Here is a 27583-nt window from a genome sequence, read left to right as displayed (position 1 = left end):
GAGAACCCTGACTAATACAACCACAATCGAGAAAATTAGAAGGATCTGCGAGATGGCTTTTCACAAGGAAAAACTGAAAGAGGTCTATGCCTCCATAGGATGTAAGGAAAGGAAGATGTAAGAGAGAAGACAGAAACATAGTGGAGAATCCCCAAGAACTTGAAGACAGGGTTTTGTTATTTATGCCTCACCCCTACATACATTCACACACTAACCCCTGCATGTACTGACACACTAACCCCTACATGCACTCACACACTAATCCCTGCATACACTCACACACTAACCCCTACATGCACTCACACACTAACCCCTACATGCCCTCACACACTAACCCCTGCATGCACTCACACACTAACCCCTACATGCACTCACACACTAACCCCTACATGCACTCACACACTAACCCCTACATGCATGCGGACAAGAATAACACACATATTCTTTATGCAGCATTAACTTTTTTAATGAGTAATTATGACTCCTCTGTCTAACATGGGTGCCGTATGTTCCAATCAAGGCAGAATTTCATGATCCCATGTGTCCATATTTCAATCTCAGACTCAATCCTCAGCAGGATATTGTTACACAGTTATAATATTAGGTAACAGTGCCATTTGAAAACCAGCATGGAGCAATCGTCCAGGTTAGCTTGTAATGGGCATACCATGTGATTTTATTGCTTTGGTTGTCTCCGTGACATCATAGTAAAAAATCTGATTCCATTATGGGGGATAATCTGCTAGGAAGAAGTGCCAACGATGATTTTAAAAGGGACGATGAGCCCAGGAATACTTTGATTGCAAAGTAATTAATTCCGAGGGGAATCTCTGTGAGAGGAGACAGCTTATCTGGTTGTGAGAGCTTTCATGGTCATGCAGAAGAAAGGGAAGCACAGGTTTTCTTTATTAAATTGGCATCGCATCAGGAAATAAGAGCTAAACTATGATTGATTGTGAATATAATGTGGGTGATGGGAACAGCTGGTCCAGGCATAAATAAGGCAGTCTCGTGCACATATGGCACCGGTTTGTGTACATGCCCGCTGTGGTCCACCTTTTCGAACTGAGACATCTTTTGCAAGACGGGCTGTTTCCTTCAGTCTGAAGCCTGTGGCACTGGGGAGAGAGGGAGTGTCTTCCTGGGCTGTCTTTGAGAGGGAGAAGCACCACATTAGCACAGGAACTTGTAGCATATGAGCGTCTCTAGCTGCAATTCATTAAAGTCACAGCTGTAAACACTAGAGTGAGACAGTGTGAAGTCCAGTGGGCTTGATTGGAAATTGGACTCTGAAGTGTCCAGGCAGAGGCTCTCCAGAGGTTTAAGCCCCTAGATTTCTAATGTAAGACAGAACAACTGGCTTCTCAAAGCACAGAAGATGGGATTTTTTTTTGTTTTAGGCCTTTGACTCTGAACCAAAAAGGATTTGACTGTGAACAAAACCATAGAGGACAGAGCAGCTTCGATATAGTTGGTAGCAAAAAAGGAATTGTTCTTCCACCTTTAAAAGAACCAGAGTTGTGACAGTGTCTCCCTTCTCCGTGGAGTACTGGTTTTGAGGTGTCCTCAGCCCCCCACAGCAGTCACAGAGAGCTTAGCCATTGGCCTCTAGGCTCTGCTCTTGTCAGCTCACACAGGAAATCTTGGAAAAATACGTTTGTAGGGAGTATTACAGCTGCCCATTGTATAACACTGAGAACAATGTTTTGTTTGGATTCAATGCCTGCCCCTCTCTTAAGGACACAGAACTTTGATCCTTATATCCCCTAGTTTTCTGAGGAAGGGGTTTTAACCAGTGGTGTGGGCTCCTCATCTTCCCTCTCAGCCTGATGTTGACAGTCCATTGGTAAGTCAGCCCACCGCTGGCTGTGCATAATTTTCAGGTTATGTCCTTGGTGAGTGTGCCTTCTCGGCAGCCTTCCTCTATCTGTGGAGAATTCTCCCACGAATCCCAAGCATCTAGGGTTGCATGTAAATCTTTACCAAGACTATGGTGCTCTGTGGGAACCCTTCTAATGTTGAAGAGGAACGATTACCTGTTTGCTTTTAAGCTCCATTGCTGACACATCTGGGAGCTCCTGATTGTAGAATGCCAAGTCTGATCTTTGAGATGGAACCTTCACCTCATGTCCTGATCCAATGAAATGCAAACAACTGATTTGGTAGACATTTCTTCCCTCAGAAGTGACCTATGTCAGTATGCTTCAGGAGGGGCATGGCATAATACATATCTAATTCTTCCATTTTAAGAAATATACCGGAAAACCCCACTTTAGTGTGTAATGGATTTCAAAATATTTATTTCTGTCCAGGTTTTGAAATACGAAGTTCATCTCACATACTGAAGGTACCTTCTAAAGGGCCTTGGAAATGTCCATGGAAATCTGTCAACTGAACAATACATAGAAATATAAGCTTGAATATATCCACCCAATGAGATACAGACAACATTTCAATGTCTAGTTACTTTTCTGTATGCAATGGTTTCTTCTCCATGAAGCTTCTGAAGGAGCCCAATCAGGGAAGATTGGGACTGAGAAAATTGAAAGGACTGCTACTCTTTGGGTCTGGAGTGACCTAGCAGGGATCCATGACATTGTAACATCACCATTGCAGTTCATAGAAGCTGCAATTTCCTGCACAGGACATGTGTATGATCAGACATGTCCATTTCCTTGAGCTGCCCATCTCAGACCCAGACCCTGTAAGCTGTACTAATACTCAAGGGGGAGGGGGAGGGGCTCCTGTGGCTCTGAACCTCCCTGAATATTTACAAACATTTAATGGTTACTGGGGGACAATTTTCTTTAGTGGTGATTGACTACTACAGAGCTCCAGGATCCTGTAGCAACCTAAATAAAATATACTGGGTTACCAAAAGGAAGGAAGGAAGGAAATAAGGAAGAGGGTAATAAGGAAGGAAGGGAGGGAGGGAGGGAGGGAGGAAAGGAAGAAGAAAAAGATTGAGTGGGAAAAAAGAAAACAGGAACACGAGTGGTGAACATGATAAAAGATGTTTGCATGTAAAATGCCATGATGAAACCTATTTTGTATAATAAACATATTTTAATAAAAAACAAAATTAAAAACAGCAAACAAAAGTCCTAAACTGTACCAGATCTGTAATGCTTTCTGCTATACTGTGAGTTGCCCTCTCCTCTTTTGGTACTAGTCTTTGAAGTGTCAATCTTTTTAATTTTTTAAATTCAATTTATAATTTTTTTTCTTTAGTTTCTTTTTGCTTGTGCCTTTGGTGCCATGTTTTTGCAAGCATTGCCTAATCTAAGGACATGAAGACTTATACCTATGTTTCTCTGAAAGTCCTATAATTGTAGCTTTTCCACTTGTTATAGTTGGTATGAGGTAAGGCTTCTGCTGCATTCATTCCCATCCAGTTGTCTGGCATCAATTGAAGAAGACTATTCTTTCTCCCATGAGTTGTCTTGGCAGCCTTGTCAAAATAAATTCTCTGCTTTTATGTGAGCTTTCTCAAGTCTGTCCAATGGGGTTCTACATATATTTTCTTGTCACTATTTTTTATCTTGATCATTATAAATTTGCAATAAGTTTTGAAATAAAGAAGTAATTTTCTCTAATTCTTTTCCTTCACATGTTTGTTTTAAAATTCCAAGATCGCTAGGCCCCCATAAGTTCAGTGTTTAGTTAATAATTAAACATTATGTTTAATGTTTGGAAGAAAAAAAAAAACAAGCGATCAAACAAGCAAACAATCCTTCAGTCTTCCAGAGTTCTGTTTATGTGTCAGTACATAATTTCAACAGTTTGGGAGTCTGTGACTCTGCCTTGGTCTTCATTTAAGGCCCGTCAGTGGTTTGAAAGCCACTTGGGTCTTCCCTGAGGACCAACGCAGTCTTGGAAACAGGTGTAATCTCCTAGATTCTGAGAAGTGTCTCAGAGCTGGCAAAGCATGCACTCCCATTTGATAGCCACAACATCCCATGCCATGACTTTTCTCATGAGATTTTTGGCTTATCTGTCATTCAACTAAATATTAAATTTTATCTTAGACAGCAAGAAGTAAATCATTTGCCCATGGTTCTGGGTTTTTTTTAAAGATTTATTTATTTATTTTATGTATGTGAGTACACTGTCACTGTCTTCATGCACACCAGAAGAGGGCATTGGATCCCATTACAGATGGTTGTGAGCCACAATGTGGTTGCTGGGAATTGAACTCAGGACCTCTGGAAGAGCAGCCTCTGAGTCATCTCTCCAGCCCTTGTTTTTTATTAAAGAGTCCTTATCCTGTATCAGCTTAAGTTTTAGGTCAGTGAGGTAAAGACAAGCTTTCTGATGTCTGTTCCCCACTCTCCTCTTCTGCTAAGGTGTGGGGAGTGTGGGGTGTTACCTTGAAGGGTAGTTTTGAGCTGTGGGCAGAAGGTTGGACTAGGGTAAGTTGAGAGGCCATTAGGCTCATTGATGTTAGTGAGACTAGCTCTGTTTCAGGAGTTAACACTCCTAGGTTGCAAATGTTTTAAGTTACCTTTTAACTATTTAAAAAAAACTGAATTTGATAATTTTGACAGTTATTTTCATTACGGTTATAGAGCAGTCTTTTGGAGTACTGTCACTCATGCTTTCCCTCAACCACAAGCCTTTGAAAGGTACTGCTAAAAAACATGTCATAACTGGATTCTTTAATGTCTGAAGAAAATAATGGTGGATATGTAACCTCAGCAAAGAGAGAGGGAAGGAGGGGGGAGAAGAGAGAGGCAGAGACAGAGAGAGCTCAGACACACACATGCACATGCAGAGAGAGAGAGAGAGAGAGAGAGAGAGAGAGAGAGAGATAGGGAGGGAGGGAGGGAGGGCGGGCGTGGGGGAGGGAGGGAGGGAAAGAGACAGGGAGGGAGGGAGGGAGGAGGAGGGGGAGGGAGGGAGGGCCTTAGTGACATTCCTGATTATTTGCACCTGGGAGTTGTATATTTCTTAAAGAACTCTCAATATTTCTTTCTAAACATCTACTTTAAAAAGTAACCATTCTAAGATTGTGACAGAGATCCTCTTTAGTATGTACCATGCACAAAATGTCTTATGCTCAGAAGTATGACTTTTTAAAATGAAAAGACATTGTTCTCAGTTAATAACCACATTCTTTTCCTAAAAATCTCTGCGTGTGCTCCACTCCCACCCCCAGCCCCAAAATAAAATGCTTGATGAAGAAAGATTCTTTTGGGTACCTGATGTCTGTCTTATATCTTGACACTGGGTATTTCAGATGACAAAGTAGCCAATCTAATACAAATGGTGATTCTATTAAAAAAACAAAAACAAACAAACAAAACAAACAAAACAAAAAGCAAATTCAAGCCACATAAAGCTTTTGGGATCTCCTAAAAAAGATAAATAGCACTAAATGCTTTTGACATGGATGCGATTTTATTTTGATTTTTAACAATTCTGTGTATGGGTACTGTGCTTGCTTGCTTATCTCTGCATGACGTGCATGTGGTACCTGTGGAGGACACTGGATCCCCTGGAACAGGAGCTACAGATGGTTGTGAGCTGCCACGTGGGTGCTGGGAATCTAACCTTGGTCTTCTAGAAGAGCAGCATGTGTCAACACTGCACCATTGCTCCAGCCTGAGAACGAAGTCCAGTTCAGAAGGTTAACACTCCAGATGAAGTTTCCTGGTTACAACAGAAGCAGTAGAAGGAGCCTCAATTGTCAGAAGGTCTACATGAGAGTCATCTGTAAGGCATTTTCTCAATTAGTGATCAACGGTAGGAGGGCCCATTGTGGGTGGTGCCGACCCTGGGCTGGTGGTCCTGGGTTCTATAAGAAAGCAAGCTGAGCAAGCCAGGAGAAGCAAGCCAGTAAGCAGCATCCCTCCATGGCCTCTCCGTCAGCTCCTACCTCCAGGTTCCTGCCCTGTTTGAGTTCCTGTCCTGACTTTCTATGGTGATGAACAGCAGTATAGAAGTGTAAGCTGAATAAACTCTTCCCCCCACAACTTTTGTTTAAGGTCCCGGTGTTTCATCGCAGCAATAAACACCCTACTAAGACAGGAAGTACAAGGGGAGTCCTAGAAAATTAGTGAGTCTTTCTCAAGATAAAATAATGTAGAGAGGTTATAGTGCAGCCCAGTCATGGAGTGTTTGTCCAGCATGGGTGAGACCCAGGCTGCTATCTCCAGGGCTGAATAATGTTTTCACAGATATTTTTATGTATGTGTACAATGAGAGAGGCATATGAGTGCTTTGTACAAAGCCAAGGTCAGATACACCAAGATACTTGAACTTGTTTTTTCTCATGCACACTGGAAGTTAAATATGTAAAATTAATTAGAATTTACAAAAATCTGGGACCTTTGGGAGAACTAATTTACAAATCTGTGCAAGTGACCTAGTGTTGTATTGCCTTACTCTCGTGAAGGGGTTCTTTATATTTTGATTACATTTTTAAAAACCTTAAATAATAATAAAATATTTGACACTTAATAATAAAATATTTTGATACTTAATTGAGTACTTAGTAATAAAATATTTGATATTTTAGCCTATGAGATTGCCAAAAATATTTACTTCAAATAAAGACGGAGAGGCAGCTTGTGAAAATGCAGGGCTTGGCTAGTCATACATCGTACTTTACAAAGGTAGACTTGAGAATGTCTTCCAGGTCGAAAGGTTTGTGCTGAGCACCACACAAAGCCCAGCCCTGTAAGAGTCGATTTCCAAACATGAGGGGCCACAGCCTTTTGGGAAAAGTCAGTGAAAAGGTCCAGCAGTTTCGAATTTAGTGAGTGTATATTCAATATTGAAAATATTATTAAATGGTATGAAAGAACAAAGCATAATTATATCAAGTACACTGTGAGCACACACTGGCCAGGCAAACAGCAGTCATATTGTTAGAAATTAAATTGAAGTATACCTCAAAATGCAGGAATATGAACCAGGAATCCTGATACTTTTTTTTAATTTCAGATTATCAGTGTGAAGGATTTTCGAGAAATTTAATGTACCTATTTATACTGATTTACATTTTCTAGAAGGTTGTACATTTGAAAATAGACTGAATGGCTAGGTCTACTACTGTCATGGTTGCAATTTGTTTTATTGACAGGCTTTCACTGTATATAGCCCAGGCGTGCTTTAATCTCTTGACTGCCTTCTGAGTGCTGGGACTATAGGCATACAGCTCCACATTTGGCCTGTTTAAATGGCTGGTGTGTGTAGCGCTTATATAATTGTAGTCACTCTTAGCACCTCTTTTAGTCTCCTCGGTATCTTGGTAGATAATCTACCTGACTAGTGGTAGTTATTTATCTCATCCTCGGGCTGCCTGGGCCCTTGGCATATCGGTACATTATCTCTCTTACACGTCTAAGTGTAATAGCTGTAAGGAAAAAGAAATGCTTTAAACGTGGGAACCCAAAGAGCAGAGGGTTGGAGACAACATATATCTCACGACGATTTAAAGCAGATAGACAAGAGTAACATGAACAGAGTCGGAGGCCCCAACTCTAGTGTCTACAGAAGGTCTAGCCTGCAACCCTGCAGACCATCCATGGCCTCAGGACCACTGGGGGCAAGGGTGAGGGCCGTTGCTGAAAATAGGGCAGTGTCTGAGCATCTGTGCCTCTCTCAGCCTGGGATTCTGAAAGAGGATGAAATCCTACAGAAAACTGGGCTGGCCACATCACTCGGTTCTCCCCAGGATGGCGCAACATTGGTGCTGCGGAAAGGGTGGAGTCAGAAAGACCTTTCCTCATTCCTCACAACTGTGCCTCTGTGTTCCAACACCTGAGAAGGACCCTTCAGTGCCCTAGGCAGTCATGACAGAAAACACAGAACCCAGAGCCTTCCTGGGAGGAGGAACGGGGGGGGGGGTGGGGGGGGGAGGAGGGGAAGAAGAGGGGGGAAGGAGAGGGAGAGAGGGATGGATAGGGGGTGGGCGCACATCCTCACCTCCTCCCTAGATGCCAGGAGCTGTGTTTACGTCTGCTGAGGCAGACAAGTGGAAGATTCTTCCCTGGGGTTCCCTAAAGAACTCCTTAGAAGATCTCTATACACATTCTGACAGTGCCGTTCGTTCTCCTCTCGGCAACACCCGCAGTTTTCCGTCAGCATTTGAGCATCTTTTCCTTACTTATGAACAGTCATGTGTGTGAGAAACAGAGGCCAATATCCACAAACAGAGGAGAGGAACCCCGAGGAAACAGACAAGGAGACGCGAAACTCTGAGGCTCCTCTTAATTAAAATCCGCAGAGAGATATTGCAACCCTGAAACAGAAGGAGCCGTAAGTATGTTGGGAATTGAAAAAAGAAAAATCACAGCAGAAATGAAGGCTTCTGAAGAACATTCTGGAGATGAAATTGAGGAAATCTCCTAGAAAAGCCGTGGGGGGAAAAGAGTCGGAAAATAAGAGGAAGAAAATGAGAAAATTAGAGTTGAGTTGAGGATCTAAGCATTTTACAAAGATAAAATGGGGAGGGAATTATTAAAGAAAGTGTGTAACAATTCCCAGGACTGAAGCCTCACATCTCCAGACATAAAGGATTTGGGCACTCGGCACAAAAAGAAGAATTTCAAAAAAGACCCATGTTAATGTGTATCACAGAGAGGGAAAGCAGGGCACATACAAAAGATTGGGCATCAAAGAGACCTAGCACCGGCACCCCACGGAAGGCTGGAAGCAGTGGGCCATAGCTACAAAACCCGAGAAAAAGCCAATTCCAAACCCAGATTCTTTTTTTTTTTTTTTTTTTTTTTTGGTTCTTTTTTTCGGAGCTGGGGACCGAACCCAGGGCCTTGCGCTTCCTAGGTAAGTGCTCTACCACTGAGCTAAATCCCCAGCCCCCAAACCCAGATTCTTAACTCAGCCAAGTTATCAATCGAGTGTGTGGGTAGAATAATCCGTTTTACATTCTTGCATCACATTACATAGCATGTATGGTTTCTCTAAGAACCCCTGGAAGATGCTCTCTGGCACAAACTAAGTTTACTAGGGTTACTTACCTGGGTGACTGAAATGTGGCACTGACCAAAGGTGTGTGGGTGGCTAATCTTGGAAGTTGAATTTTGGGGTTTCCTTCCCAACCTACAGGCAGTTCCACAGAAGAGTCCGCACTCCCCTCCCCCTCCACTGCAATTTCACTGGGTTTCTAACCTTCAGGAGGGGACCCTGTGAGTTTTGCGACTTCCATGAACTTCAATAGTTTCCTGGGTTTTAAGAGTCACACCTCGCTCCAGTGGGGAATGTTTCAACTTTAAAGGAAATCGTTACACAAGAAGAGATCCGGAGCTGGAGTGAAGAAGAGTGTTGAGTCAGCCCAGGGAGGGTACAGGGTTACAACCAAGGACCTCGGGTGCTAGAGGGCAGGGCTCCCGGGATGAAACTGGGATCAGACTAGACCAAGAAATAGATGGTGTGTGACCAAGGGGGCAGGGATCTGACTTAATGTAAAAAGTATGGAGAACTTGTTGCAGAGAAGTTTAAACAGTAGGAAAAAAAATTGCGGAAATTTAAGTAAACGGCAAAGCAGCACAGGGGAGCTCTAATTGGCTTACTATTATACATCTACACAGTCGTAATTATAGAATCTTTCATGTTAAATAAATCAAAGACCCCATTTCTAATCATGTTGGGGCACGATAGTCAGAAAACAGCAACAGCGGAGAATCCATTTAAAAACACAACTAAGCAAAGATTCCCTGGACTCCTATGTTGCGCCCATCCATGGATGTACGGAACAGCAAGGACCGCACAGCCTGATTGGAGAAACCCAAAAGTAATCTATGGTGATCAATGCTTCCAGCAAATTCCCTACAACCTTGCTTACAGGTGTGTCCCGTTTCTTTCTGAAACCTTCGATCCTTTAAGTGGTCGGTGGTTTGCACTTTCTTGGAGGATTCTTAAGTTACCAACGTTTTCACAGCAGAGCTCGTGCGTCTAAGCGCCTGTGCGGTTATGTATTTCCACATTCTTGCTTTATGGAGCTTTCTCACCAGCCCAGCCCCCTGAGCACTTGAGACCCTCCTCATTCTCTACGGTCCAGCTGGGCTGCTGAGCCCGTTCGTCAGCTCGGTCTAGTGAGTTCCCCAGATGCATTGCCCGCCTGAACGTCTACTCACAAGCCTAGTTCAGAGCACAGCTTGCACACCAGCTCTGGAAAAGCCCTGCTCCTCGCCCGCCCGTTTGTACTGTTCCCGTGCTCTCTGTCTCAGCTGGGTTCTCACAGCCTTGCACTATCCAGCCAGGCGAGTGTCTCAGATCTCTGCTTGCCGGTGGCATCCTCACACTCCCAGGCTTGGTTCAGGTTGTGCAACCTGCATACCAGGCGGGCCTGGTAAATGACTCAGATCTCCTCCACCTGTCCCGATCTGCACACATTGAAGCCTACCTTGGGCAGGACAGCTTTTGTACCAGCCCATGTAGAAATAGCCAGGAGTCACACGCACAAGCTTTCTCTGTGCGTTGGAATCACCTTTGACTCTTTGAATGAAATTCAACACTGACTGACTGAAAGGTTGATGACTCTTTATACGTAAACTAGAACCAACCTAGCTTGGGCAACAGCAAGAACAGAAGCAACACTCCATGCAACAGGGGCAAGCTAGAATCTCGAATCAGACAGACAACCAAGGGAAAAAAGTTCACATGCCCAGGTCACATCACGAAAAATACAAGCTACCTGAAGGGCTAGGGCCACGTCATCTCTACCTCACTCCACCGGTCCTCTAGAAATGTTCTCCATTGAGAATTACCTAGACAGAGCACAGGATACAGAATTAAACAATTACAACCTTGGAAAGAATCCAAGGAGACTGAAAAGGATGTGAAGCTCAGTGAACTTAGGAATAAATTCTCAAGTGAAGACCAAGAAAACACGAACGTATGAATGGAGCGACGGAGACGACTCAGCGTTTGAAACCAAATACAGTAAAGAAACAGAAAGACTGACAGAAAAACGCAAAATCAAATGAAGATGAAATCGAACACCTCAACAAATCAACCAGAAAACCCAAGGGGAACCCTTACAGGTAGACAGGATCAAGTAGAAGGTAGAATCAGGACCCAAAGAGAAAGGTAGAGGAATTGTACCACCAAACAATGAATGTAATGAGCTTTAAAAACTCATAAAAAAACTATGCCATGATAACAAACAGATCTATGAATTATAGGCATAGAAAAATAAGAATCCTAGGTTAATGACATAGACCAGATCTCCAACAAGGTCATATAAGAAATGTTGCTGAATTAAGAAAAAAAACAAAAGTGTACAGACGAAGGAAGTATACAGAACATCAGATGGACAGAGTAGGAGGGACTTCCCACGGTGTACTCAACTTAAAATACAGCGTGCACGGAACAAAGAGAGAGGGCACTGAAACCTGCAAGAGGAAAACAGAAAGTCACATCTAAAGGAAAACCCATCAGAATAACCACTGACTTCTCGATGGAAACTTTAAAAGCCTGAAGGGCCTGGAGCAATGTACTTCGAGTTCTAAAAGACAACAGAGGTCAACCTGGACTATTTTACCCGGCCACGAAGGCTGCCATACTGGTGATTGTCGGGAGAGGGAGAGACCAATTGGTTATCCGAGACAGAGTGGTCGGGCTGGAACACATACAAACAACAGAAACAGCAGGTTGTGTCTTTACATCTGGGCAGACAGACACACGTATAGTTGTACATGGAGATAATAATCAAAGGAAACGGCTTTGCATTTGTGAGGGGAGGAAGGAGTTGGGGGTGAGGAGAGAGAAAGGAGACAGTAATGTAATTTTATTTTTTTATTTAAAAATGTATTAAAATAAAAATTAGAAAAACCGTTTGTCATAGTTAAAATTTCTCAGGATATAAACAGGTCAAAGGAATTCCTGTCCACCAAACCAGTCCCACATAGAATAGTAGATACTTCACCCTGAAGACAGAACTGGGCATAGACGAGTACAGGAAGGAAACAAAGGAAGCTGTGATGGTTACTGAAACACAAAACAAGACTGAAAGCACAAATAGCAAGAAAGCAACAGAACGGTAGTCATGAACACACTTTTCAACAATAGCCTTCAACAATACTAATGGCCACAATTCCCCAATCAAAGCATACAGGTTAGTTGAGTGGTTTAAGAAACAAAGTCCTCTTCAGTCTCCATATCGATGGGTGGTGGGGGTGGGGTTAGGAATCTCAGCTAGGGTCACCCTCGCAGGCTCCCAGGAGCCCCCCTCCCCAGAAAATTTGGGATTGTAGTCGTGCACTTTATTTTTTTGTTTGTTTGTTTGCTTGCTTTTATTTTTGTGATAGGGATTCTCTGTGTAGTCCTGGCTGTCCTAGAACTCACTTTGTAGTCCATGCTGGCCTTGAACTCACAGAGATCCACCTTCCCCTGCCTCCCAGGTGTTGGGATTTAAGGCGTACGCCACCTAGTCATATGATCTTTAAGATGAAAGTTAAAGCTTTTGTCGAGAATTCTGAGATAAAAGTCAATAGCGAATGTTACCAAACTTCACATGGTAAGACAACGTCAATAAAAATTACATCCTCAGTTTCTCAAGGGGGAAAAAGAAAACAAAATGCAAAGGGTGGTTAATCTCTGGCGCTTATTGCTTCTTGCCTACAGATGAAGTCAGCCAGGAGTGTCAGCTTCCTGCCTCCGTGTTTCCTGCTAGAGTGAGCCAAATTCTAAACCAAAAGAAATCCTTCCTTCCTTCCTTCCTTCCCTCCTTCCTTCCTTCCTTCCCTCCCTCCTTTCTTTCTTCCTTCCCTCCTTCTTTTTTTTTTTCCCCCCCGGAGCTGGGGACCGAACCCAGGGCCTTGTGCTTCCTAGGTAAGCGCTCTACCACTGAGCTAAATCCCCAGCCCCCCCTTTCCCTCCTTCTTTAAATTTCTTCAGCCAGGTACAGCAGAGAGAAGAGTAACTAATACACAATATGGTATCAATGTCCACAAATTTTGAAATTAAAAATAAAATAGATACATAATACCAGAAACATTGGTGCTCAGTGTACATATACTGAGTGTACATATATGTACGTACATATATGTAGGTAGGTTGGTAGGTTTTGGGTTTTCAGGCTGGGTTTCTCTGTGTCGCCCTGGCTGTCCTGGGACTCACTCATGGACCAGGCTAGCATTGAACTTAAAGTTGAGAACATTTCGTAAAACTTTGAAGAGGAAGCTAAGGTCCTCCCCTGTCTCCAAAGGGCTGAGATAACAGTCTTATCCCATGAGGCCCAGCAAGGTCTCTGTATTTTTAACTCAGTCAAAGAAACATGATTTGAAGAAACTAACCATAGAAGGAAAGACCTCTCAGAGAAGTTTTATGCAATAATTGTTCATTTTCAAAAATTATTTTTATGTTTAAATTTAAATAAAATTTCAGTGATAAATAAATTTTTAATAAAAATGAGAAGAAAAATAGCTCATAAGAAACATAATAATAAAATACATTAACACTGTATAACCTGATATAGTCCTCCAAGGCATAAATACACTGAATGGTGAGAAATGAACTAAAACAAACAAACAAGCAAACAAATAAATAAAACTTACATACAGCCTAGTATTTCTAGAATCTTCATTGGATTCTATTAGAGAATGCCATTCTGAAAAACAAAGAAAATGGAAACCAGGGTAAAAAATTTAATTATATATTCGTATGTGGTAGTAATTTAATTTTGGCATTTCTCTTCTTCATGCATACCCTTACTTTTAATAATAAACAATGACAAAAATGAGAGTGAATGCTGAAGTCACATGGGCTCCAAGATTTAAAATTTAACACATTTCTAAATCATGTACTACTTAAAACTGAACAATATAATTGGATATCTTCTGTCTCTCTCATTCCTTCTCATCGCAATGTTTTGTTAGAAAGTGTAAACCTTTATTTCATACACATGTTTTTCTTGGGTTGTTCATTTGTTTTGAATGTTCCAGTTAGTTTCCACCACAACATCAAGCTTGCATTTCTGTTTCATATTCTATTTAGTTCTTTGGATAGTAATCAACTTCCTGTAAGATATTAAATGATTTCATTTCTAAAGTGGTAAAAAAAAAATACGAAGAAAAGGAACAAAGTCCTGGGGCTGGAGAGATGGCTCAGCAGTTAAGCTCTGGTTAAGTGGCTGCTCTTTCAGAGGTCCTAGGTTCAATTCCCAGCACCCATGTGACAGCTCACAACTGTTTGTAATTCCAGTTCCAGGAGATCTGGTACTCTCACATAGACTACATGCAGGCAAACTACTAACGTAAATCAAAATAAAAATAATAGATAGATGGCTGGATTTAAAAAAAACACCAACAAAATCCATTTTGTGTTGTGTACAAATTCATCTTACCTTCAAGAATAGGCACCACCTTAGAATGGTGGTGGAAAAAATATTCTAAGCAAATGATACCAGGAAACGAGCAGGCATTGCTATTTGAATATCTAAAGGGATAGACTTCTAGCTGAAATTAGTTATAGGAGATGAAGGACATTTTGTTCTGAACACAGGAACAGCTCACCAATAAGACATTATTGTCCTAAACATATTCGCATCAAACGCTGGTATACCCAATTTCATAAGATGTGTACTACTGAGGTTCAAGACAAAGATTAACCACAACTCAGTAATAGCAGGCAATTTCCACATCCTACATCTTCCAGTAGACAGATCTTCTGAACAAAAAACCAACAGCAAAATATTGTAATTAAAGGATATCATACATCGATGGGCCTATCAGATATCTACAGAATATTGCATCCTTTCAACAAATACAGGAGAACTGAAGTGACTCTGTGTAGCTTCTCAGAAGCACAGTGCAGCAAAGCTTAAAATCGACAGCAAAAGAATCTCTTGTAATTACAGGAACTCACAGGGCTCAAACAATACATTCATGACTGAACAGTGTTTCAGTCAAAGAAGAAATCAACAAAGAAAGAAATTCCTGGAAAGTATATGAAAATGAAAACACAAACTCCTGGGACATATTAAAAGTAGTCCTGAAGACAATTTATAGCTCTAAGTGTCTATATTAAAAAACAAAACACCAGAAAGAGCACAGATAAATGACTTGAGGAAACCCAAGAGTGTGGAGAAACAAGAAGCCAAATCTTAGGTTCTTCTCTGTAATTTATCTAAAATCCATTCTAATTTATCTGCTAAAGAAATATGAACAAAAACCTCAAGTAACTTCTTATTATTCCTTTTATGGAATGTGTGATGTCTTTCTCCTGCTTGCTAGTAAGGCGTACGCCCTAACCCTTTAACTTGTTAAGTACAATGAGAACATTTTCTTTTACACACACACACAACACACACACACACACACACACAAAGACAGACACAATCACTAAGACACACAGCTGCACATAGATGCACACACATACACACACAGAAAACAGAGAGAGAGGGAGAGAGAGAGAGAGAGAGAGAGAGAGAGAGAGAGAAAGGAAGAGAGAGAGAATATTTGTCTTTGGGTGGACGAATAGCCAACCAGAGTTAACTATGTCTTGCTTTCTCTCCAAAGAATTTTTAAATTTCTTTGGGACACATTTAAAGATTTGAACAAGTATCTTTCATCTTCAGAAAAGTATCAAAATGTCTCCTAAACTATCAAAGACATAAATCCAGGATCTGAAAAAGAGAAAAACCTCTTTAGAATATAAAACATAGTAAAAAGTTAAATTATACAAACTTGTCTTAGCACAGTGTTATTAGGGCTCCCTGCTTCAGAGAAACTGGCATTGTGTCACAGGGTCCCATTGGAAAAATTAGTGAAATTCTATAGGTTGATTAAAAAAATTGTACCCACCCAGAATTACATGCCCCAAGCAGTGGTGATGTACCCTCACACTCGAATGCATTTTTCAGCTGGTGACATTTATTGGATCTGTATGTGAACTGCCATCGTGGAAAGGATTCAAAGAACTGCAAGACCATTGATTTGATAGTAATTTATTTACGATAAACATAAATATCTACAGCAAATCCAAAGTGTACTTAATCACATCTAGTGCTTTAAATTCCACTCTGAAACCCTTCTTTCCAAAGTCACAACTTGCTCAGTATTTATTTAAAGAGTTGGCACAGCAGCACACTTCGGCAGGGTAGCAAGAACAAAAGAAGCCCTGTGCAGGGAGAGAGGCCCAGGCACTTTGCTGAGAATGTGCCCAGGCTAGGTCCTTCAACTCTGGTGCTAAAAAATTACAAGGGTGCAGGTACATTTACACTCTCCTGCATTTTTCAGCCAGTGACATTTATTGGGTCTGTCTGAACTGCTGCTGTGGAAAGGATTCAAAGGAACTGCCAGACCAGACCTTTGTCCTGAGAAAATGCACATGAAAAGAACGAGCAGATGCTCACACTAACATTCCAAGAGTGTTTGAATGGAAGGAAATCTCCAGGTACACAACTAATGAAGGCTGCTCGGGGAGAGGGCTTGAGAGAATTGGGTCAAAGTGATCAGGGGACATTCTTATAAACTGATTTTGAAGCTAGTTTTGAACGGTGAGAGTTTGACAGAATGGAGGAAGAGGGTACAGTCCTCACTGCTTGGGGTATGTGATTCTGGGTGGGTATAATTTGGGACTTCTAAAGCAAGGCAACGTAACACTAGAAAAGTAATCCAGCTGTTATCTGTGAAGGAGAAGGGGCCAGGGTAGCATTTCCTGTTCTCTTTGAATGTCAAGTTCCAGGCTGACCTCAGGACTGACTACAAATTTTTAAGAAAAGAAGAGGGGACTGCACCAGAAAAGAATTATTTCCATTTTGAAGCAGACTACAAAAGAGAAGAGTTAACCCTGAAGGTGCCATGAAAGTAGGCCACCCAGGAGGGATGCCACCTATGAGCACCCAGGGATTGTGGAGTAGAAGGAATGTTCGCATTACTCATAAGGCAGGGTAGAGGTCATTACCCAGCATCCTAGTTAGCTTTAATTCCAACTTGACATAGTCTTAAGTCATCTGAGAGGAAAGCCTTATTTGAGGAGTTGCTTAGATCAATTGGCCCAGGAGGACAAATGTGGAGAACTGTCTTGATTATTAATTGATGTAGGAAGGCCCAGTCCACTGTGGGTGTTACCATCCCTAGGCAGGTGGGTTAGATAGTGTATGAAAGGCAGCTAAGGGTGAGCCAATGAGTGAGCCACCAAGCAGAATTCATTCATTATTTCTGCCTCACTTTTTCTATTGAGCTCTTGCTGTGCTTTCCCTCAGTGATGGACTGGGACCTGGAAGTGTAAACCAAATAGAGACCTTTTCTCCCCTTAATTGCTTTTAGTTTCATCACAGCAACAGAACGGCAATTAGAACATCCATGTACCAGGTGCTGAAGATAAGGTTACCAGTGCTCAGGAAAAGGAATGGGAAGAGGACAGAGGGTGGCAGGGAGACCCCATGAATCTCGGCAATTCTTTCTTAATGCAGGAAGTGTGAGACTCAAGATGAAAGCATAGTAGGCACTTGGGGGACATTAGCTTTTAGAGGATGTGTGTAGATAACACCAAACTGACAAGTGACAGTTGACATTTGAATTGGATCTTGTGGATCCATTTGCTGTTTTCTAGGTGAGGAAGATGAGAAATTTGGTCCTGTGAGATAAGCTGGCAAACAAACAAACAAACAAACAAACAAACACCAGAAGTAGAAAAGGAGTAATGCGTTTGAAGAGGCCAAGTTGCACCTTGGAGGAGACTGCCTATGTTGTGGGCAAGTGAGAGAGAAAAGATATTTTGGGAAATATACCCACGAAAAGCCAACCAGCTATCTCAAGGCAGAAGTTCAGGCTGGACCACACCATTGACATATTCAACCCAGTCAAGTGGCCACTGACAACATCGTTTCTCCAGAGTTCTGTATCTGATCAGTTCTACATCTCTGTAGGGAGAAGAAATGGGTCAAGGGCAGCTATGGCTCAAAGGATAATTAATAGATATTCTTTTAAATATTAGCAGGCTTAAATTATAATCTTAATCATATTTATATTTTTAATGAACATATTGGGTGAAATCAATCATAAACACAAGAAAGAAACTTCTACAGAGGTCGGGTGAGCTGTGACTTGGGTCCATTGGGGGTCACTGGCAAATTTAGTCTGCATGATGGATATAGTAAGGGGTTCTCTGTAATTGTTCCTTAAGCTATGTTTGCTTTATGGTGTTTTCTGTATGTTTTTTGCAATAAAATTATAAGTAAGTTTTTCCTAAGAGCAAACTGAGTTCTACGTATGCATGCACCATATATACAGATAGAGAGTTTGATGGAGGGAAACCCAGCAGCGACTGAGCCACAGGGACCCAGAGAGGAGCCAGGTTGTCAGGGATCAGCTGTGGCTCATACTGACTGCTCAGAGCCCTGAACTGAAGGCACAGTGGGACCTGATACGCAAGCCACCCACCCCTATACTCTACTCTAACTACCCAATCACAACCTATACCAATTGCCTCAGGGTCACCTTGCTAGGGAGCCTCAGATCTTCGTATTCTAGTTCGTCAAGGTGACTTTTAATATTAGATGACCTGGAAATATATTCATTGATTCTTCAGTCTGATCAATACAGGTCTATGGCGGGGGGCGAGGTGGGGCCCAACCAACCAAAAAACAACATACCATGCCTTTTTTTGTCTTACCAATAATCTATGCATCATGCAGGCCTGACATTGGCTTTCAGAGCACATCTCCAGTTCCTGAGGCATGTTTGTTTTATAGCAAGCAGCTAAGCATTTCAGGCTGTGGGCACTGGTGTCAGGAATACACAAGTTTGGCCAAGACAATGAGCTGGATGATAATAAAGCAATAATCAATGCGGCTGAACAGATACATTCTCAACCCCCATGACAGCTCGGAATATCTAACTCAGGCACCCCTACCCTCAGCCCAAGAGCTTTGCTCACCATCTGCTTTTCCCTGGATAGGGGAAGCATGGTGCCTTGAACAGAGCTTATGCATAAAGAAGCCTGTCAGCCTCTATTAAATATATACAAGTAAAAGTAGCTAAGGTCACACTGTGTGTGAGTGAGGCTTTTGATATGGTCCCCGTAGTAATTCTGGCTTGTTTTAGGGAGTAGGCTTGAACCTTACTATCTTTGTATGTATATTAACTTCTTGCAGAGGCAGAGAGGGTGTGGTGTGAATAACTAACTAAGGATCAGATACTTTAGGTCAACTAGGCATTCAGAACCGTTCAATGTCACGGCGCACATCAAGTGAAGCCATGATGCTGCTTGGCAGAGAGGAGAGCTGGAGGTAGACTCTTCAAAACTTAGAAAAAAAATTATCTAACAAATTAGCCTGTGCATATTAAATATTCTTATAAAATTGCTTGCTTTGCATTGCTTTTTTTTTTTTTTTGCTAACTCCTGCACCAAGTTTGTTAGAGACTTAAACTTCCACTTCTTCACGCCCTTTGGGTCATTCCAGATAATGAAGCATAAAGAACAGGCAGATGTTCACAGTTTCCCTGGGGAGGCAGAAAAATCCGCTCACCCTACAGAGGGGACTGGAGATACATCAAAGCACGATGCCAAGCCTAACTCGATAAGCCAGTGAGTTGTGAGCACTTACGGGAATATGAGTGACTCAACTGCATTGCCAAAGAGCTCAACCCAGGAAGGATCATGACTCCCAAAGCTTCATTACTAATGTGCCCTATGTAGCTCGCATCTCTGCTTAAGTGCCTCTTCTCCCCCCACACAGTTGTACCCTGACATAACCCCAGGGAGTCTTGTAGATTTTCTGAACTTCCTGTGCCTCCTAAGTTTCAGTAGCTTCTCCCCCCTATCCACGTGTGTATGCGTTGAGAGCGAGAGAGAGAATACAAGCAGAGATAAACCTTGGGTGGACATTTACCAATGGTATATATACTATATATATGATATGTAATATGATGTATATGATATATGTGATACATGTGATATGTGTGATATGTGATATATGTGATATATGTGATGTATGTGATATATGTGCTATATGTGCTATATATGCTATATGTGAGATATATATATATGTATGTATATGTATATATACCAGTCCAATAATCCAATAATGGTTAGCTATGAGTAGAAAGTCCAAGAGTCCAGTAGGTGCTCAGTCGATAATGCTGGATGTCTCGGCTGGCCTTCTGTATGTGCTGGAATCCTGAGGAAATGGGCTTCAATGCCAGTAAAGGAATGGATGTGTTGGCAAGGCAAGAGCAAGCAGGTGAAGAGCAAAAGCTTCCTTCTCCATGCCCTTATATAGGCATTCAGCAGAAGCATGGACCCTATTACAGGTATATCCTCCTGCCTCCAGTTTTGTATAAAGGGTGAGTGTCTTCCTGCCTCATGACTATAATTAAAGGCTTGTGCCTTCCAACCTTAGGCTCCAGATGAAGGCATACCTTTTCCCACCTTAAGATCCAGATCAAAGGTGTATGTCTTTCTCCCTCAAAGGCACAGACTAGACGTGGATTAGGCTACTTCAATCCAAGCAGAAAGACCTTTCACAAGTGTGCCCTCCATTTCTGGACTGCAGTTCATTCTGGGTATAGTAAGCTTGACAACCAAGAGTGGCCATTATAACCATTTACCTTGCTTATTTACAAGAGACTCTTTACCTAGGACATGGAGCTCACCGACTTGACTAGGCCGTCTAGGCATTGAGCTTCAGGGATCCACCTTCTCTTGCCTACTTTACAGCTTAACGGTTCACATTGTCATGCCTGGCTCTCTTCGTGAGAACTGGGAGGTTAAAAATCAGTTCTACGTGTTTGTACAGGAAACACTTTACCACCTGGTCTATCTTTCCAGTTCAGCTTCTTGAATCTTAGGAGCTACCCACCCTACACCAGGAGGAAGTGCTTCAATTCAGGAAAAAAAAAGACACCAGAAGTTCAAACAATTAAGAACAAATTTTAAAATATATTAGATGAACAACATCTTACATGTTGTCTTAAGGGGTCAACGGAGAGAAGACAGAGTAATTGGTGTGACATCACATGCCTGTAACGTCAGCAGTTTAAGAGGCTAAAACAGGAGGGTCCGGAGGTAGAGTCCAGTCAGGTACGTATAGTGAGATCCTGTTTCAAAATAAAAGCTAACCAAATGAAGAGTTAAAAAGTTTGGAAACCATGAGAGCATCATTTGCTGATTGATGATTATTATGTAACTTCATTAATTTTTTTTTTACTGAAAACTCAAGTTTCTTAAACTATAAAATGGCAGTGGTTTTCCTGTACTATAATTAGTAATTACGGTTAATTGCACCACACAGCAGTGTTCCTCATCACTCAGCTGACAGTCGGGCTCTAATATTCCATGTTTTAGGTGGACAGCATCAGGAAAAATATCAAGATTATACCTAAAAAGTACCAGAAAGGAGAGAATACACTTGGCAGAGCCGAAGGGACCCTTCCTTCAATGTTTAAGTTTCACCATCAGCAGCCAATAGCATGATGCCTACTTATTGTTACATAGCTTGAGAGCTGAGTCCCCTGCACGCACCTACCTTAATCGGTATCAGACACTGAGTTTCTAGAAATGTTCTGTTCTCTGAGGCTTTAGGAGATAGGTCAGATGTTGCAAGAAAACACACAGATCCCTCTCTAAGGAAGACCACCTACCCAGCCTTGAAGATCTCCACAGGCTGTATCCTGCAGCTGTTCTTTCGGGATCACCTTGGCCTTTGAGCCAAGGTCACACCATGCTCGAACACCCTCAGCCAGGGTCTGAGTCAGCAATAGGACCTGAAGCCATGTTTTCCCCTGTATGTTTCCCAGCCAATGATGAAAGGAAATGATGGTGGGAGGGCCTAGCTACTCCCACCTTTTCACCCACCTCTGGTTGGAACTCTCGATGGAATAGCTTCTGTTAGAACAACAGATGGTTTGCCCACACTGTGTCAATCTGAGGTTCTCCCTGCCCAACTTTATTTCCTCCTTTTTACTTCACAGCATCAGTCCACGAGAAACCCTTTGCATACAAAATTCTGTCTCAACAGCTATCTGTTTCCTGGCACTGACTGGTCACATTGGCTAGGGCGGGGAGGAGACATTAGTACATGTTTGTGCACTAGAGAGTCAGAGACCAAGAATGGGGCAGAAACTCAGCACAGGTTAAAGAGGGTGAGAGGGGTTATGAGGGCTCGTCGGCTCCAAGAGCTGTGGATGGAAGGAAGAGAACAGCACTGATCAGCTGTGTCTCCTATACTGTGAGCTGGGGACAGAGATGGATATGGGAACCCAGCCAAGAAGCGGAAATTGTGCTTTACACGCATGCTCTTCAACCTCACACAATACCAAGTTAGAAATACTAGAAGAGACAATCCGAAGGTGTTAGTCCCCTGCCTAACCCAGTAATGTGAGAGTTTATTCAGCTAGAGGTCTCTGGCATTGGCGTGTATCTGAAAGAGAAGTGTGGCTTGTTTCAACTACCAGGTATCTTTCGCCTTTGGGGATATCTGTCAGTCATGTAGCCTGGCATTCCCATCGTGGAGACAGGGGTGAGACCAACAAAACCATTGAAACCCTTGGACCTAGTGAGTAGTCTGGGGAGAGTAGGTGCCAGAGAAGCAATACTTCCAGGGATGCTGTGGGTGGGGAGAGAAGAGTGGCTCCTGCTCTTCTTACTGGAGTGGGGAGTCCAAATATGGTTTGAATCTGAAGTTCATGTAGACCACATCTGGATAAAGGCACAGTGGTGATGTAATTTGTGAACACGTTAGGCACAGGGAGAAAATTGTGTTCTTTGTTTCCTTGAGCCATTTGGATTTGGGTAGGTCTCTGATATTCATTATTAGATTTTGACTAATACAATACTAGTTGGCCAGATCGATCCTGTGCTGAAACTGGTAATACCCAGGAAAAGCGTTCAGCCGCTAATCAAATACTAATATGAGTTTATGAGACACAGAGCTGGCTGTTGGTAACAGGGATGGCCTAATGTGTCTTTCTTACGGCTTCTAATGAGAAATCAATGACAACCGTGTGTGTGAATCAGAAGTAGCAACTTCTCCTAGGTCTGCCAATGCCTGTAACACCTTATTCTAAATTAGGGCTAGGGTATGCTGTCAAGGGAAGCATCACGACTTTATAAAATGTTGGGTGTTGCAGGGAAATAGCTGGATCTTTCTGGTTCTGAGGAAGGAGGAAAATGTTTTGGAACCTATACCTCCAACACATTACAGTCCACAATGACCTTCCCTCTGATGAGATAAAATCAGTGCTTCCTTTAGAAGCTGAGCAGTAAAAATTGGTGCGTGCAGGGACCTGGGGGAAATGTCATTACCAGAAAAAAAAATTTTTTTTTGTGCAGTATGGCCAAGACAAAGGTGTTTCCCAATGTTCTGCAGGGTGTTTGGATTTATTTAAAAGGAAGGTATCAACTTCTGTTTAACTGCTGAAGTCTGCAGAAACTCTGTGATCTGGAAGTAGGAGGTGTCAAGGCAAGTGTGGATGACTCAAGGGGGCTTGTTAAGAAAGGGGGTTGGTGGATGTTAACCCCCATCTGTATGTGAGGTAGAGGCATTGCTGAAGCTTGAAACCCCAAACTCCAATTGGCTTTCTGCACCTCTCCAGGGTTCTCTAACCTCCATATGCTGCCTCTTGACATTTCACCATTGCATGAACATCCGTGCTCCCGTGTGGTGAAGGTGCCTATGAGGGCTGCAGGACGCAGGGTGTTTTCTTCCCCTTTGGTTGTAAAATGATGTGTACGAAATGCTCGGTGAGGGCGCCTGCTAGAATTTCTCCCTCAAGGATCGTGCTTTATAACCTGTGCATGCACTGCCAAGCACGCACACACACTCCTTCTGAACCCACCACCAAAACTTGACTTAAGGCAATCGGTGTTCAGCTCACTTGCGAAGCCCTGTCACTCTCTGATTGCTTGCTTGCTTGCTTGCTTGCTTGCTTGTGTGCTCTGTGTTACTGTCTCCTGCTCTCTACCACACAGCAGTACTCAGCAGCTCATCAATATGTCTAACAACCACTGTGTGCCTGTCTTAGTTGTTGAGGCCATATGGTGGACAAGGCCAACAGCTATTCAGGGCTCTTCAAGTTGATAGTCTCCAGGTTACTCACAGTCCAATCCAAATCAGTATTCTGCCCCACAACCTCTCTGTATCCACCCACATTCCTCCCTGTCTCTCAGGGGAGAAGTTGTCCCTCTTATCTGGAAAGAGATGGCTCCCGTTCCCTCCTGAATCCTCACGGGGATTTCTTGGCTCTTCATGTCTTAGTTCAATTGTCCATTTTATCAGAGAGCTCTTTTTTTTTTTTGCATAGAGATAAGAATGACATATAAGTGAGGGCTACCTACAGGTCAGTCTGTGCCTCCCATAGGCCAGTCTGTGTAGGCTGTGAAGAAGCAAGGTCAGACAGGTGAATGCCTGGTGAGGCTGACACACCAGTGCTTATTAGCACATTAATGCTTGTTATTTTCTCTTGCATGTGATTGATTAACCAGTATACTTGGAAAACTCGAAAAAAGAATTAAACTTTACAACTTATTAGAGCTTCCTTGGAACTCTGCTGAATTTGTACTTCATGAGATTCTGTTAGATGCATACAAGTCTAAATTTGGTTTTTGAAACTAGGGCTTTTTTTCCTTTTATCAGAGCATAATTGCTTATTTCATACCTATATTTCCCCTTAAAGTTTAATCTCAATAGCATGATTGCAAACTAATTTTTAGGAGAAAAATGGACAGACTTTTAGTTCATAAAAGAAGGTAAAACATAGATACATACTTAACTATAAATCTTTCTCAGAGGTTTTTTTGCCATTTATAGCTCAATTTTTATATTTCATGTATTTATATATTTCTTCATGTATTTGCGTATTCATGCTTGGACAACTTACAGGACTCAGTTCTCATCTTCCGTCATCTGGGTCCCACCATTAACTGGACTTCTAATTTTCCATATGGGTCCCACCATTCACTGTTCCCTAATTCTGTCCTTTTTTATGTTGTGAAGTTTTAGATGTAATTCTTTCAAATAGCTTATAACTACTATTTGATTTATATATTAAATGGGCCCCAAAGGCTCCTGTCTTAAAGCTTTAGTTGCCAGCCAGCGAGGCTATTGGGTAGTGGCATAATCATTAAGATTAGTTCTCTTTCTAAATATATTATATTTAATATGTTATATGCTATATATTATGTTATTTTTATATATTGTATAGTATCTGTTATATATAATTCATATATATCACTTGCTTGCTATATATAATTCATATATATATATATGTGTGTGTGTGTGTGTGTGTGTGTGTGTGTGTGTGTGTGTGTGTGTGTCACTTGCTCTCCTGCTCTGTCTCACTAGTCATTGCTAGGAAGTAAACAGTTTCTTTTCTTTTTGCCTATTTTTCCATTTGTATTGTTTGATAGTTTCACACATTTATAGAATGAATCTTGGTCATTTCCATCTCCCGTTCTCCTCACGACTCTCCTTCTCTCTCCCCCCGGCATCCTTCTTAGTCATTCGCCCTTCCTCCTTCATATTTTTTTTCTGTGTACTTGACTTAGTGTGGGTAGGAAATTATTTGGTGAGCAAAGGTAATCTATATGTGGCTCCACTACTGAGGAAAGGGGTACCCTTCTCCCAAAGTTAGTTGAAAGCAGTCTCTCTGAGAGGGGTGGGGGGCCTCATGGGTCCCTCCCTCACCCGCATGAATCTGATGGACCCATTCCATGCAAGTCTTTGGCTGCCCCAAGTTCAGGAGAGTTGATGGCCATGTCTAGAAGACATCGTTTTGCAGCCTCTCCCCATCTTTGACTCTTGTATTCTTTCCAACCTATTGTGTGATGTTCCCTGAGCCTCTAGGGTGTGTGTGTGTGTGTGTGTGTGTGTGTGTGTGTGTGTGTGTGTGTGTACGAGTGTGTGTGGTAGCCATCCCAGTTAATGCTAAGCACCTTTAGGTAAACAATTTCTATGTCATAGATTCCCACCAGGATATACTGCCTTGCCACAGGCCCCAGTGTAATGGAGCAGACCAATCAGGGACTGAAACTGTGAACTAAATTAACCCTTCCCTTCCTTCAAGTTGATAATCTGGGAGTTTTGTCATAATAATAGGAGGGTGGCAAACACACTGGGATTTGTTTTTAAACACTGGTTAAACCTCATGATAGTTCATGTCTTTTAAAGGGAAGAGTTAATCCACCTGCATTTGATAAGATTTCTGATGTATTTTAATTTATTCCTCTGTTTGTGTTTTTCCTGCTCAGTCTTTTCCTTTTGTTTTGTTTTTAACCTTTTGGATTTAGACTTTTTTTTTTAAATTAGCTTTTGTCTTTTTTTTGGGGGGGGGGGCTTGAAAATTATGTATCTCGGTTTTGTTTGTTCATTCGTTTGTGTTGCTTTTTAAGCATTTAGTACACTCAGCTTAGTGTTAATTGTAGGTTTGTCTTATTTAAGAGCTTGAAATTAATCGATGTTATTATTAAAGCACATTTGAGCTGCTCACAGTAGGGCTTTTTGCTCACTACGTCACCCAGTTCCACCATTCTGATTGGTTTCTTTCCAAAGCTTGCCGGCACTTCTAGCTGATGACACGGGCTTCTGAATTTTGTCAGTACTTCCTTCAAAATGTCTTTTTTTAAAAAATTTTTGCTTCTCCGCTGAATTACTGATAGGATTTCATGGGGTAAAACTGTAGGGTTCTTGTTAGTTCCTTCAGTCTTGTGGTTATTCAACTCTGTTCTTTTTTCCCTGTGTATTGTTGATAAGAAATATGTTACCAGCTTATTGCTTTATAAATCCTACATTTTCTCTGCTTCTTTACGGAGATTTTTCTTGTGATTTGTGCGCACTAAGTTTCGCCACAGTGTAACACACTGTGGATTTGTTTTATTTATCTTGTTTGAGTTCAGTGTACCTCTTCAACCTAAAAATTAAGCATTTTAAAATTCTTTACCCTTTTTCCAAATGTAAGCTTTATCCATTATTTCTGGATCATAGATCAATAAATCATACACCCCTGGCCAAATTTGGTCAGTGCGAATAAAATTTTATAGAGACAAGTCACACCCACTGGATATACAGTGTCTATAGTTGCTTCTGTGTAAATTTAAAGGAGACTAATTAGCTCATTGAAAACCTAAAACATTTACTATTTGCTTTCTTTTCGAGCATGTATGTCAGGCTCTGCTCTAGGCTGTCAGTCTGGAACTTATACCTGTGTCTACTAATCTCCTGTTACACTTGCTCTGGTTTTTACCTCCCTTTATTGCATTCTGGAGAGCCTCTTAAGGCTATATTTGAAATTAATATATTTTCTTTATAATTGTGTATAACCAAATATTTAGTATACCTGAAGAAGTTTTTGTCAGTTATAGTTTTATTTTTAAAGGAATTTAACTAAAATTCTCTTAAAGTAAATGCTTTCCAATTTTATTTTATGTGTATAGATGTTTTGCCTGTGTTTATGCCCGTAAACCACCTATCGCAGTAACTTAGGAGGCCAGAGAAGGTGTTAGGTCTCTGAAACTGGAGCTGCAGATTGGTGTGTGAGCCGCCATGCGGGTGCTGGGAGTGAAACCCAGGTCTTCTGCCTCTTCCCAGCTCTAAGCTTAAATCCTTAAATATTATTTTTTTATCATGGTATCTGTTTATAATTCTCTCAGGCATTTAGAGGTTTTGTTGTTGTTG

The 27583-nt window shown here is 41.8% G+C and overlaps 1 long non-coding RNA gene across 4 annotated transcripts; it reads right to left on the bottom strand.

Annotated features, from left to right (window-relative positions):
• Positions 1-444: 444 nt before the first annotated feature.
• LOC120100556 (uncharacterized) lies at positions 445-21608 on the bottom strand. Of its 4 annotated transcripts, XR_010064063.1 has the most exons (4): positions 21555-21608; positions 13524-13576; positions 5477-5652; positions 445-2391 (listed from the first exon to the last, which is right to left on the bottom strand). It is a non-coding gene; the product is annotated as an uncharacterized LOC120100556 (long non-coding RNA). The 4 variants fall into 4 exon arrangements; XR_005500388.2 differs by lacking the exons at positions 13524-13576; positions 21555-21608 and adding an exon at positions 7933-8107; XR_010064062.1 differs by lacking the exon at positions 445-2391 and having other exon boundaries at positions 5379-5652.
• Between the last annotated feature and the right edge of the window lie 5975 nt (positions 21609-27583).

This window comes from Rattus norvegicus, chromosome 2, assembly GCF_036323735.1.
Source record: "Rattus norvegicus strain BN/NHsdMcwi chromosome 2, GRCr8, whole genome shotgun sequence".
NCBI classification, from domain to species: Eukaryota; Metazoa; Chordata; class Mammalia; order Rodentia; family Muridae; genus Rattus; species Rattus norvegicus.
The sequence above is the reverse complement of the archived record's forward strand: the minus strand, read 5'-3'. Positions and strand labels throughout refer to the sequence as shown.